Below are 15,000 nucleotides of genomic sequence, written 5' to 3'. Positions count from 1 at the left end.
AAAGAAGCCTTTCGGTTAAAAAAATATTCTTTCGGAAGTCGGTATTCGCCATTACAATACCTACTTCTTTTATTCTCAAACAGAAAAATTATGTATAAAACAATGGTGAAATTTTTATAATTTTTTTTATCAACCTGTCCCATATAAATCATAAAATTTCGACTTTTTTCATTTTTTTTTTATTAATCATACTTTTATGATTTCAAATTAATTTTCAGATGAAAGGAGATTTACTTGTTGTTTCTAGCACATCCCACGACTACATGGTACCTTCCTCGTTTCTTTGTTACTCTGACATATATTGATGTTTTTCAATATTTTTCTCCGCTTAAACATATTTTATGGAGTAGTGATGATGAAGTAAAGGGTTTGTTTAGTTCAAAGGTGATCCATTGTTGGGATTTAAGCAACAACAGAAAAACTTATAATCTAAATTTTTAATCCCACCCCGCGCACACACATACACACTTGTGCGGTGAATAAATTGTCATCTAAATTACGCAAAAATGAAAATAACACTGACATCTCATTTTAACAGATATATTTACTAAAATTACATAAATATTTTGAAATACTAAAGAGTAAATTTATTCAATAAGATCACTTTTAACCACGTGCCCCGGACGACTTCGGAATCTCCTGCAACTCTTCTGGGCGGTCTCTGTTTAAACTGGTGAATGCTGCCATAATCCTTGTCTTCAATTCATCTTCGGTGTTACAAGGAGTTTTATTGGTCTCTCGCTCAACTGCGCCCCACACGTAATAATCAGTGTGGGGAGTTAGCTGGCCAGATATTAGGGGTGATGTGGTAGCAGAAATTGTCTGACAACCATGACTGGGTTCTCCTGCTTGTGTGGCATGGTGCAAAGTCTTGTTGCTAGACATAGGGTCTTCAGGCAGCCACCCTCTCGACTCAGGGTAGCACTACCTCCTCCAGGCACATGACGTAGGCCTCCGTGTTAAGTCTGAGGCCGTATGGGAAGATGAATGGAGGCATAACGTCGCTATCACTAGTGATTACTCCAAACACCATGATTTTGACTGGATGTTTGATTTTTATCATTCTCGTCTTAGAGACACGGCAAGCCGACGGTTGTTCTGGTGATGGCTCTGATTGTATTGGACTGAATCACACCAACAAATTCAGGTGTCCTTTTCTTATCAGAACGATCAGAGTGAGTTTGCCGAGCTGCCGTACCTTCGTAATCAGCATTAGACTCATCCAACTCTTTCCGAATCCTCTGCACTGTCCTCAGATTGACACCCAAACACTCTGAAATGTTCGTACAGGAACATTCCGACGCGAATGCCAAGCAATACAGTATACAATTTCCTAATTTCTAGCAGAGTGAATTGTATCATGGTGCAGTTTTCTCGCAAACGGTGCCCAACTAACACTATTATATTATACTGTAGTCGACAAAATCAAAAACAAATAATGCGCAAAACTAAAATTATAAAATGGTGCCAATTTAACCATCGCACCATGTGTGTGTGTATATATATATATGTATATACACACACACATGGAGGACTACTTTGTCCTTACATCAAGCGATAAGAGGAACACCAAAATCCTGCACTTCCGGTACATCAAGGGACAAGCGGTTAGCCTCTACAACTTGAAGTCGCATGTCAAGAGGAAACATCCAGCGCATGCCATCCAGTTTGTAGAGAGGACCAAGGCCGGTTCTTCCCGTGGGACTCAGGCAATCTTCTGGTAGTAGTGCCAGTTGTCAGTTGTCGCCGCCATCTGCAAAGAAAGCACGCGAATCTAGCACTGGCGAGGCGTTTGCTCAAACTACTGGCACTGGCGTCCGTCAGTCTTGGTAGACAGAAGGATTGTAGACCTGTTTGCCGACAACAAGCTGCCGCTGAATATAGTTGAATCTCCCACCTTTGTCGGCCTCATCGAGACGCTGAACCCCAGCAAGACGTTAATGTGCCGTCGAACCTGAGCAGGATGATATTGCCCAGCCATAAACAACTGAAGGAATATCTTACAAGGAATTTATAAATTAAAATTATACAAGATTATCAAATTATTTTTATGGTGTACTTCATATTTTCTTAATTTAATTTAATTATTTATTTATTCATTAAATAATTATTTTCTTAATTAATGTAATAAAATGTAATAAAATGTATAATAGCTAATTAAAATAGATGTCACAATATATAATGTACAGTATATATATATAATATATATATATATATATATATATATATATATATATAATATATATATATTATATATATATATAATATATATATATATATATATATATATAATATATATATATAGATAGATAGATAGATAGATAGATAGATAGATAGTAGATAGATAGATAGATAGATAGATAGATAGATAGATGATAGATAGATAGATAGATAGATAGATAGATAGATATAGATATAGATACAGATACAGATATAGATATATAGATATATAGATATGTATTATATATATATATATATATATATATATATATATATATATATATATTATATATATATATATATATATATATAATTTAGTTATATCTGATGTTGTCAAGGCCTTGGATAAAATCTAGTAAGAAGACCAGTCCTATTTCAGGAGCCTTCTGCCAACTGTAGCGGCTACCGTTATGAAATTGTAGGAGGTCGAGTTCAAACATCTCCTGTACTGCAGTCCTCTAGTAGACACGATACTGGCAGGCATCACGAAAAAGTTTGGGCTCCTCCTAGAAGGCCTGGAGTGTCAGCTGGCCGCTGCCTTCCACCCCAACTTTTGCCTGTTCTGGTAGGGGTAGCAGCCAGGTTATCAGAGTAACGAACACCATGGAGACCGTCGTAAAGACAGCCCTAATGGAGACCAATGAGGAGCGCAGCAACACCACCAACAAGGAAAATTATTTCTTCAGCAACATCACTCGGTTCCGGGAGAGCAGGATCCACAGGTCACTGAAGTCCAAGGCGGAGAACTTGGTGAAGACCTGGCTGGAAGCCGTCTCGAAGGCGGTCCTGACTAAAGTCTCCTTTTTGGATAAGCATGACTTAATCAACCTGTTCACCAAGTATAACACCACCTTTCCATCCAGTGCTGCAGTTGAGCGCTTATTCTCTATAGGCAAAGATATTTTGGGGCCCAAGAGAGCCACCCGGTTAGATGGTAACTTTGAGAGGCTGATGCTTAAGAAAGATAACCAGCATCACATCGAGGCGATGGAGAAGACCCATCCAGAGTAGTACCCTTTGATCATCATCTGATCTTTGCATGATACCTATACTATACTTTTTTGATTCGTTTCATACTTGTTGTACAGTAATTAAAGTGTAAGTCGACTGAAAAACTAATGTTTAATTTCATTTGTTCATTTAATTATTTACGTACACCTTGATCATCATCTGATCTTGGAATGCTAAACCTTTTTGGAAAGCTCTATGTCTAAGCTACAACGTGAAAATTTCAGCTCTCTAGGTCTGTTTTTAAGACAGTGGGGCAGGAGAGCAGCAGATTTAGTGACTAATAGGGGGCTTGCTAGAAATAGTCTGAGTAAGTGAGTTAATGAATGTGTACAAAATTGCAACGGAGTGGTGTTTGTAAAAGAGAGTGACAAACAAGAATTTTGATGTGGGGAAGTATGGGTTTTAGAATGGGGTGAGCTGAGCAATTAGTTGACAAATTATATAAAGAGGAATCATAAAAAATTAAGACTAATTAATGATAATTATTTAACTCATGATTTTCATCCTCGCCTTTGTTAAAGCAATCGTTGCTCCAAATTGCTTGAAAGCACATTACACTCTATTATATTTTCTCATCTAAACAATATTAGTAGGACAGATAGTGTTTAATTGAGAAAATATTTAGTCGTCTTTTAGTGGTGGGGGTGCTTATTTTTTGGTTAGTCAGAGGATGAAAGGCTGCTGCACCCATGATTTTTTCAAAGGTTCTGCGATTAGTAGGAGAAAGAGGATATTCAGATTGGACATCTGGCCTGAATGCTTGCTTGCAGCAAAGTGGACTCCATTAAACGGATGTTAGTCATTTTCAATCTGCCCCCAGATTAATCACACACAAAATCAGGCTTTTTTTTTTCTCGCGCTTTCCGTCTACCAAGGCCGCTCACTTAACTGATGTAGGTAGACACGAGAATACGGTGGACAGCACTTTTCCAAAATGCCGATATTAAAACAGGATAGCTTCGAAGTCATCCTCAATAACTACTTAAGCTGGTATGGGTTTTTGCACGATGTTAGTTCCAAGACATGGGATCCATGACCTAATTTCGGTTCTTGATCAAAGTTTCTAGCGATCAGACTATATGAGCTTATTTCAGTTCTTGGACAAAGTAAATGCCTCGTAAGAAATTGTTCTGAAATACATTATGTGTAAGGGGGAGTATGGCTCATTCACAATTTCAAGCATTTGGTGTAATAAATGGTCTAGAATATTTGAATGTATAAAGAATGCATATATAATGTTGAATAAACAGAAAGCGGTGACGCAAAAGCGAAAATAAGTATACAGTATATAAAGAAGGAGAGAGAAGGAGAGAGAAGAAAGCATAAACAGAAAAGGGCGGTTAAAAGAATAGAGCTAGCTGGCTTATCAGGGGCGAAAGAGAAGGATTTATCAAAGAAGTGCGAATTTATAATATTAAAAGAAATGCGGGTGATATAAGTATTTGGAAAACGTTTAAGCAGAGAGATATCAGTTGAAATGTTAGTTTTCATATGATGAAAAAAAATCTCGCTGGTTAATGTTCTTCCTTGAAAACGCATTACTTTTAAGACGTCGGATTAGCAGTTTCAATCATTTACTATGATAAACGGTTTAAAACATTTCAGTGTTTTGAAGTGTTATGGGAACAAGGAAATATCAACTCCGAATGGAAATAGTATCCTCATTCTCAAAAACGCTTCATAATTTATAAATATTTTAAAGCATTTATTACACCAAATGCTTAAAATTGCCAACTTTATTTAACTTTGTATATAACGTATTTTAGATGATATTGAATAATACTCTCGAAAATATACGATACCAGGGTCTATTCCATACCTCAATCTCAGCCGTTTCCCAAATACTAAAACATCACACTTCTAATACTCAGTCGTTTTAAGAGATACACCCGATTTCCGTCCTTTGTATTTCCTCACTTTTAACCTTTCTTTTGTTTCTCAGCTAATGTTCTTGACGAAATAAGGCGACGAGCTGGCAGAAACGTTAGCACGCCGGGCGAAATGCTTTGCAGTATCTCGTCTGCCGCTACGTTCTGAGTTCAAATTCCGCCGAGGCCGACTTTGCCTTTCATCCTTTCGGGGTCGATAAATTAAGTACCAGTTACGCACTGGGGTCGATATAATCGACTTAATCCGTTTGTCTGTCCTTGTTTGTCCTCTCTGTGTTTATCCCCTTGTGGGTAGTAAAGAAATAGGTACTTCATCTGCCGCTACGTTCTGAGTTCAAATTCCACCGAGGTCGACTTTGCCTTTCATCTTTTCGGGGTCGATTAAATAAGTACCAGTTACGCACTGGGGTCGATATAATTGACTTAATCCGTTTGTTTGTCCTTGTTTGTCCTCTCTGTGTTTAGCCCCTTGTGAGTAGTAAAGACATAGGTACTTCATCTGCCGCTACGTTCTGAGTTCAAATTCCACCGAAGTCGACTTTGTCTTTCATTCTTTCGGGGTCGATAAATTAAGTCCCAGTTGCGTACTGGGGTCGAGCTAATCGACTGGCCCTCTCCCCGAAAATTTCGGGCCTTGCGCCTAGAGTAGAAAAGATTCTTCTTTTTGCATTATAAGCTTGGGTTAAATCTTTAACTGAGAACATGATTGCAATTTGTAAGAGGAAAAGTATATAAAAGAAAAAAGACTGACCAGACAGAAAGATGGATAGACAAACAGAGAGACTGATTGACTGACAGGCAGACAGGCAGACAGACAGATAGATAGATAGATAGATAGATAGATAGATAGATAGATAGATAGATAGATAGATAGATAGATAGATAGATAGATAGATAGATATTCATATATATATATATATATATATATATATATATATATATATATATATATATATATATGGAAATGGTATAGAGTAGAGAAAATATATACACTCACAACATTCACGTTCGTAACCTGATGAAGGCGAACAAGTGGAAACTTCGAAATCACTGTCAACCTTTGACTTGTGCGTGTTTAAAAGATATATGCATATATATAAATATGTATATACTTAAATGCACACACATGCTCACGCACACACACACACACCACCACACATATACACAGACACACAGACATACTCGTCGGTGAAGATACGGAAGAAGAAGTACTCAATACTCAATGTAAGATGTATTTATATAGATGCGTGTATGTATGTGTATACTTGCGTGTGCGTGATTTTGTGCGCTGACGCTCGCGTATGTATATGTGTATGTGAGTAGGCCAATCCCTACACTATACATGTAATATGCTAGTGGGTGTCTACATTAGGAATTCTTCAGGGAAACCTTAATAATTATATAAAAGCCTATATGTTCACACATACTGCAGCTTATATATACACACGGGCGCGAAATTTCACAATTATGCATTCAGATGTGTACACACACACACACACACACACACACACACACACACACACACGCATATATATATATATAATATATATATATATATATATATATATATATATATAATATATATATATATATGCACTTATATGCACACAGGCTCACGCAGATGCGCCACCAGAGTTTCATATTGGCAGCTGCAACTGATATAGTTTACGAAGAAGCTGGTGTGTTGTGGTTAAATGTGCGTTACTGGTGGTGGGGGGGGGCTATGCTGCTGCAGCTGCTGCAGTTGATGCTCGTTATGAAGATAGTTTTGTGATGATGATGATGAGGAGGAGGAGGAGGACGACGACGACGACGACGACGACGAAGAGAAGGACGAGGAGAAGGTGGGGAAGAGGAGGATATGATGTTATACTACTGATGATGATGATGATGGTAATGGTAGAGTCGGTAGTGGTGGTGGTGGTGTTGCCGGTGTTGGAAGCGGCAGCGGCGGTGGTGGTGGTGGCGTTGGCAGCAGTAGTGGTGTGGTGGCGGCGGTGATAGTAATGGTGACGGCGGCAGCTATGGTGGAGGCGTTGAAAGTGGTGGTGGTGATGGTCGTCGTCGTCGTGATGGTGGTGGTAGTGGTGGTGGTGGGGCAGTGCTTGTGGGGGAGTACGGGTGGGAGAGTTCTGCTCGTGGTGCTGCTGCAGGTAATATTTGAAGGAAGACTATGTATTTTATACCGCAACTTGTGATCAATAGCGTCGTTAGCTGTACCTCATCAACAAATCCATGATTATTTCATTAAATTTATGTTGAGGGCCGAGACAAGGGAATGTCTAATTCATCCTTCGTGGACCACCAATTTTCCCAGTTTTCTGGTTTAGGTGCACAAACTAAGTCCATAAAAATCGGTGAAAGATTCCCACACATATCTGAATAAATGTACACACGCACACAGCCACACAAACTCACACACACATACACACACACACGCATACACATATACACACACGTACCAAGAGACAAAGAAATATATATATATATGCAGACACACACATACCATCATAGTTCCAAACTTTCACACACTTCCACAGAAAACAAGAACCACACGCACACAATACCACCACACATATACACAAGTCCCCATGCTGTCTATATAAATGGTGACACTTCTACACATGCACACATCACAATGCCCCCACCTCTCTTCTTAACTCCCCCATTGAGCTGCATTCTCACCTAACCTCAAACCTTTACGTATTCTGTCTGTTCATGAAGGACTAATATCCGAAACATCGAGACCCGTTCCCTTTTTTTTTAATTTCAAACTAATTTTTTTTAAACTTGTTCTTCCACGTCTTCTTTTTATGCTTATTGCCTTCTTAATACATACATACACACACAAATGCACATACACAGATTATCTTTCCTCTTTCTGCTCTCTCTCTCACACACACATACATACAACTAAGAAGAAATTTACACATGCATTTATACACATTTGCGAGTCGTACTTGTAGATGCATTATGTAAGTGTATATTATATTTTAAAAATCTTAATTCTGTGCGAGTATATGTTTACAGAAAAAGAGAAAATCGATGTATAAACATCAAAGACTAAACCCTCGGTAGTTAATTAATAACACATGCTCAATTAATAACACATGTTAATCTCTGACAGGTTAATACACTGCAGTAAATCCAAGCAAGACCGGCTCGCATGCTTACACATGATCAACTAAAACGTTCAAGTGCAACATACCAAACATAAAAGCAGAAAATTCACAAGTATTTCATAATGTAAGAAGATTCAACAGCTGTTTCATTAAGATAAATGCCACTAAATGAAAATATTCTCTGATATATACTTTATCTTAATCAAATTTAATCAAAATAATTGAAAAGCAGTATTTATCCAATAATCTCTCTGAAAAGAAAAAGAAGCAGATAAAAAGGAAAAGAATAGATAAGTATGTATATATATATTATATATATATATATATATATAGATATATATATATTATATATATATATATATATATATATATATATAATATAAATAATACATAAATCTATGCATATATATATAATATAAATAATACATAAATATATGCATATATACATACATATATGTACATACCTAGATATATGTATATGTATATATAGATGCATATATAGGTACAGGACATAAAAAAACATTGAACACAATGAGAAACGAAAGCATAAAAACAAAAACATAGAAAACGAACTTTGTTCGAACAACGAATAAAAGCAGAGATACGAGACAATCAACATTCTCCTTCATCAGATGTCCCTGTTTCATCTACTCCGCGTTACGAAAGCAATGACAAGATGCGACTTCGTTAAAACAGTCCTTATATTTTTTTATGATATTTTACCTCACAACTTTTTTTATACAAATTTTTGTTGCATGGCACCAAAACTATGCACTTCTTCATGCTTTCTTCTATCATTGAAGCTAAGATAAATATATTTTGCATTTAAGATAAAATAAAAAAGTTATTTATATCTAAACTTGATTGGTTGCGTTACTTACTCTCCTATAAAGTTACTACAAATTTTCTTCTACAGGACCAAATCTCAATTTCTTATGCCAAAATTTGGCTAGGGACCAGTCCTCTTCAAAAATGTTAACACTTTTCTATTTGGTTAAGAATTGAATTAGCGACAAGCTCTGAAAGATGGTGCGTGTGAGTAAACTGCGGCCATAAGAATATTATTCAACTACTACCGTAGTTGAATGATATATAATCGTACACACACACACGTCCAATAATACTATATTTGTTCCACGTCCTCACGTTGTTGTGTTTTTTTGTGCTTTCTTGTTTGGATTAACTTTATATATATTATATATATATATATATATATATATTATATATATTATATATATATATATATATATATATATATATATATATAGTTGGAAAATTGGGAGAATGGCTTCATGACTTTCTGAAGGATAGAAGTCAGGTGGTAGTAGCCAATGGGGCCACTTCCATTAACACGCAAATAGTGAGCGGTGTTCCGCAAGGCACTGTTCTGGGACCACTACTGTTCATAATGGCCCTCTCAGACATGACCTCAGCCACGCAGAGAGCCACGATCACAAGTTATGCAGATGATACAAAAGGTAATATAGAACCCTGAAGACAATAAGCACCTGCAATGTGAGCTGGACAAAATATACAAGTGGGCTGAAAAGAATAGCATGCAGTTCAATGCTGAAAAGTTTCAAGCTTTATACTATCAGCATGCAAAACTAAATGCAATACCCAATAAATACACTGGACCTGGAGGAAATGCAATCCCAGAGGCACAATCAGTGCTAGACCTGGGTATTTACATGAGTGATGATGCAGCCTTTCATGTGCATGTTGCTAAATTGGCAATGAAATGTAGGCGGCTGACTGGATGGATTCTTAGAACCTTTAGAACAAGAGACCAGGAAACCATGATGGTCCTCTGGAGGACACTTGTCCTAAGCCACTTTGACTATTGCTCTCAGCTATGGTCACCATCCAGTATCAAGTTAATCACAGAACTTGAGGCGATCCAACGAAGCTACACGAAGAAGATAGCCTCTGTGCAGAATATAAGCTATTGGGAAATACTCAAGAGATTGAGGCTCTATTCCTTAGAGCGTAAGCGAGAAGGATATGCCATAATATACATCTGGAAGATACTGGAAGGACTTGTCCCAAAGTTTGGCATCGAGAGTTACACAAATGCCAGAACTGGGCGCCACTGCATAGTGCCAAGGACTCCAAATTTGCCATCAAGATTTAGGACAAGATACTGTGATAGCCTGGGCTTCCGAGGCCCACAGCTCTTCAATATCCTCCCGAAGAACCTAAGAGACCTGCATGGGGTGGATGCAGATGTCTTTAAAATAAAACTGGATCTCTTCTTGTCAGGTGTCCCAGATGAACCAACTTCATGGCAGGAGGTGCAGATGAGGGCAGCTGCATCGAACTCTCTCATGCACCAGATGGCATTTGCTAAAAAGCATTCGTGAAGTAAAATCATGTAGCAACACCAAATGGTGGTGCCCCAGCATGGCCACAGCTTGTCAGCTGAAACTAAATGAAATAAAAAAAAGAAATAATTATATGTATCTATGTATTCCTATTTTTACTTATCTATATGGATAAAGTTTTCTTTTCTCACTTCTCAGTGTTTTGGAGGGGTTTTTTCACTAATATTGCATTTCTGAAATAATTTTATTAAAATTAATTTAATGCAATTACGAGCATAAAGTATCTCACCAGATTAATGTATTTTTTTTTTTGTTATAACTGAACATAAAAATAAGTGTTAACATATGTATACATATATGTATATACACATATATATGAATATATATGCACCTACATATATACATGTATATATGTGTGTGAGCACGTATGTATATACATGTGTGTGTGCGTGCGTGTATTTATATATACGCGTATACACAAAATATCCCAATGCTCACATTGAATTAAACATTTGATAGACGCTTTAGCTCTCCTATCTAGCGTATACATGCTACAGCGCACATAAAATCCCGACAGAGTTACGCAAGTATATAAATCTTGAAAGGAAGTTACAAAAATTTTAACAGAGTGTACTGTACACAAATTCTTTGTAACTCTATGGCATCTGGGAACTTCCGAAGTATGTATGCATTGTTCGAAAGAAAAATTTAATTAAACAATGATCGGCAAAAAAGGGAATAGATTTCTAACCTGGCTTGCATTCATGTGTACATGTGTGGGTGTGAATTTATGTAAGCATGTATATAATGGACACAGTCAACCTCCTTTAGCAAGGTTGCAAAAGGCAACGAAAATTTTGGAATAAAAAATAAAAATAATGAATGGAAATCGAACCAGTGAGTGTGTTAAATGATAAGGCATTAAGACAATATGAATTTCCCCAGACAATAAATTATAATATATATATATATATATATATATATATATATATCTATATATATATATATATATATATATATATATATATATATATATATATACATACATATAGATATATTTAAATATATAAACACACAGAGACATATATATATATATATATATATATATATACAGGGGTTGGACAAAATAATGGAAACACCTTAAAAGTTCAAACAATTTTATTCTCATATGGGGTAGGACCTCAGTCATATATAATCTTAAGAAGAAAAACAATGAAGTAGACTTGCATGTAATTTTTGATCCTGTATAAGGCACACTAGATGCCGAAATATCGTTCAACCAATTTTACATGACACTCTTCTCTTTATTTCTCTATAACTTCTGGAGGATTTACCTCGGTCCAATATGATCTATTATTATTGCTATTCAGTAATTTTATTTTTATAGTGTGATTTCTCTTCACTACCGAGCGAGGTTCTGTGTGGCCTGGGTATGTGCTGTGGTTTTCTGTGATACTCTTATGGTTACTGTTTTGAAAGTGTTTTGCGTAGGATGTGTGCAGTGCCCAGTAGTGCAATTTTCTGTTTGTTATATTTGTAAGTCCTGGTGTTTTTATTATGTATTTGTCTGAATATTTTTTTTATCATACCTAATGCGCCTACTATGATAGGAATTGTTTTTGTTGTTAGATTCCACATTCGAGTTACCTCTATTTCCAAGTCTTTGTATTTTGGAAGTTTCTCCATTTCTTTCAGAGAAACGTTGTCATCTGTATTGATACATCAATTAGAAAGCAATTTTTTTCTTCATGATCTCTGACAACTATTTCTGGTCTGTTGGCCTTAATTTCTATTTGTTCGTATTGGCATATCCCAGAGTATGGTTGCTTTCTCGTTTTCTGTGACCTTTACTGGCGTGTGCCTATACCATCTTATTATTATTATTACTACTACTATTACTATTATCATCATTGTTGTCACCGTTGGTAATTTACCACGTGTGTTACGCTCTTTTGGGCAGTTGTCACAATAAATTGGCATTATTATTAAGGCAGCGAACTGGCAGAATTGTTAGCACGCCAGGCAAAATGCTTAGCGGCATTTCATCTGTCTTTACGTTCGGAGTTCAGATTCCGCCGAGGTTGACTTTGCCTTTCATCCTTTCGGGATCAGTAAAATATTTATTAGTCGAGTACCGGGATCCGTCTAATCGACTAGCCCCTTCCTCCAAAATTTCTGGCCCTGTCCCTATAGTAGAAAGGGTTATTATTCTTTTCATCGTCTTCTCCCGAATTCTCCCTCCCCCTCCCTCTCTCTCTCTCTCTCTCTCTCTCTCTTTCTTTCTTTCTTTCTTGCTTTGTTTCTTTCTTCCTCTTGCTTTCACTCTGGAAGTCAGGAAGAAATCGGGCATAATGTGACCTAGAACGAGAGGGGCTCTGCCAGATTGAAAATGCTATATCACAACGGTACCCCTACAATGACGTCAGTATATGAAGACCTAAAGAAAAGAAGGCCTCAGATATAGACATACAGTTCTGAGACTATCAAGATCTTAAAATGTTGGTTTAAATATTGGCACAAGGCCAGCAGTTTTGGCGGGGTGCGACAAGTCGTTTACATAGACTAATAATTATTTTGGGGATGTACTTGCATAGCAAGTAACCTGATCTGAGGTCGTGTACTGGAACGAAGACAATTGCAGCGTGGAAGGTGTTTATAAGCCATTTAAGAAACATACAAAAACCCTTAGATTCACTTCAACATTTAAATTTAATTTGCCAAAATATTTTCGTCGCTTTGTGACCGCGACCTGTTCACTGACAAAATTCCGTGCTTTATCATTTCCGAAAGAATGAACAGCAAATTCGACCTCTTCAGATTTTAAACTCAGTAAGTAAGGACAGACGAAATGCCGCTAAGCATTTTACCCGGCATGCTGTCGATTCCACCACCTAGAAAATCGCCACCCTAGAAAATCTCTAAATATTAAAGAAGAGTTTGTTAACAATACATAGTTTATAAATCTTTAAACTGGGTTACGAAGAAAGGATGGTAAGGTAGTATGATGGACGCACTCTGCTGCTCTGGAGATATATACCTCTAGTCCTCAGATTGTAACAACGGGGTACATTGTGGGCGGTGGTACTTTTGGCATTTGTTCCGTTGAAGATATTGTTAATGGAGTTGTTTGTGGAAATGGTGATGATGGTGGAGGTGTTGGTGATGGTAGTAGTAGTAGTAGTAGTAGTAGTAATAGTAGTAGTAGTAGTACTGGTGGTAGTGGCTACAGTAGCTTTGTTGGTATTATTGTTATTGGTTACGCTGGTGTTGGAAGTGTTACATGTTGACGGTGGTGGTGGTGGTATTAGTAATCTTTTCTATTCTAGGCACAAGGCTCGAAATTTGAGGGGAAGGGATTTGTAATGTTATTGATTGTTAGTGATGGTGTTAGTAGTGGTGAACGTGTTCTTATTGGTGACATTAGTACTGGTGGTGGTACTTTTGGTAATGCTTATTACTGGAGGTGGTAGTGGTGGTAGATGCATCGATATTGGTGGTGGTGATAGTGGTGGTAGTAGTGGTGGCTATAGTGGCGGTGTTGGTTTTGCTATTATTGATTACTTTAATGGTGGGGTGTTAGGATTGGATGGTTGTAGAGATTATGATGTAGTGGTGGTGCAGGTACTGGTGGTGATGGTGACACTGGTTGCATAGGAGGCACTATACAATGTAGTGGACATTTATGGTAGCAGTGGTACCGTTGTTGTTATTGTTGGTGGTGGTGATGGTGGCGATGGAGATGTCTAGACTTGTATCAACCCCAACCAAGCAGACACACCTTACAAAAAGCTTCTCACAGCCGCTTCAGCATCGCATTGTTTAATGTGTCCTTCCGATTACGATGACTTACTGTAGTGTGATTTGAAGGAATTTGGTCGCTATTTCTAGCAGGTTGAATGAACAACAGCATAGAAAAAGAATTTCCTCGCTGGCTCGTGGTGATGATGGAGTTGGTGGTGCTGGTATCAAAAAAAGATGGCGGTGGTGGTGGAAAAATAAATGGATTGTGGAGGTGGTAATATTGGTGACAGTGGTGGAGGTGGTGGTGACAGTGTTATTGCTGGTGATGGTGATGGTAGTGTGACAGTAGTGGTGGTGGTGGTGGTGGTGGTGGTAGTGGCTCAGTAAAACGATAATATTTACTTAGAAGCGGCGGTGGCTCGGTGCATTCATTCGAAATTGTTTTATAGTTAGTTATAATAACATGAACAATCTTCATTAGCATAATTACAGTTTGGTAATTAGTGTAATTGTTGTTGTTGTTATTGCTGCTGCTACTGCTGCTGTTGTTGTTGTGGTGGTGGTAGTGGTGGTGGTGGTAGTGGTGGTGGTGGTGGTGGTGGAGATGGAGGTGGTGGTGTAGGGATTGGTGCGATGTCGGTGGTAGTAGTATTAGTAGTGTGTTAATAGGAATAGATGTAGTTGCTGTTGTTG

General features: G+C 37.4%; 1 protein-coding gene across 1 annotated transcript in view; it reads left to right on the top strand.

Moving 5' to 3' along the window:
* Positions 1–15,000, top strand: part of LOC115209827 (pituitary homeobox 2) — a 99,572-nt gene that overhangs the window by 1,538 nt on the left and 83,034 nt on the right. The window lies entirely within an intron of this gene.

This window comes from Octopus sinensis, linkage group LG3 (genome assembly GCF_006345805.1).
Source record: "Octopus sinensis linkage group LG3, ASM634580v1, whole genome shotgun sequence".
NCBI classification, from domain to species: domain Eukaryota; kingdom Metazoa; phylum Mollusca; class Cephalopoda; order Octopoda; family Octopodidae; genus Octopus; species Octopus sinensis.
The sequence above is the reverse complement of the archived record's forward strand: the minus strand, read 5'-3'. Positions and strand labels throughout refer to the sequence as shown.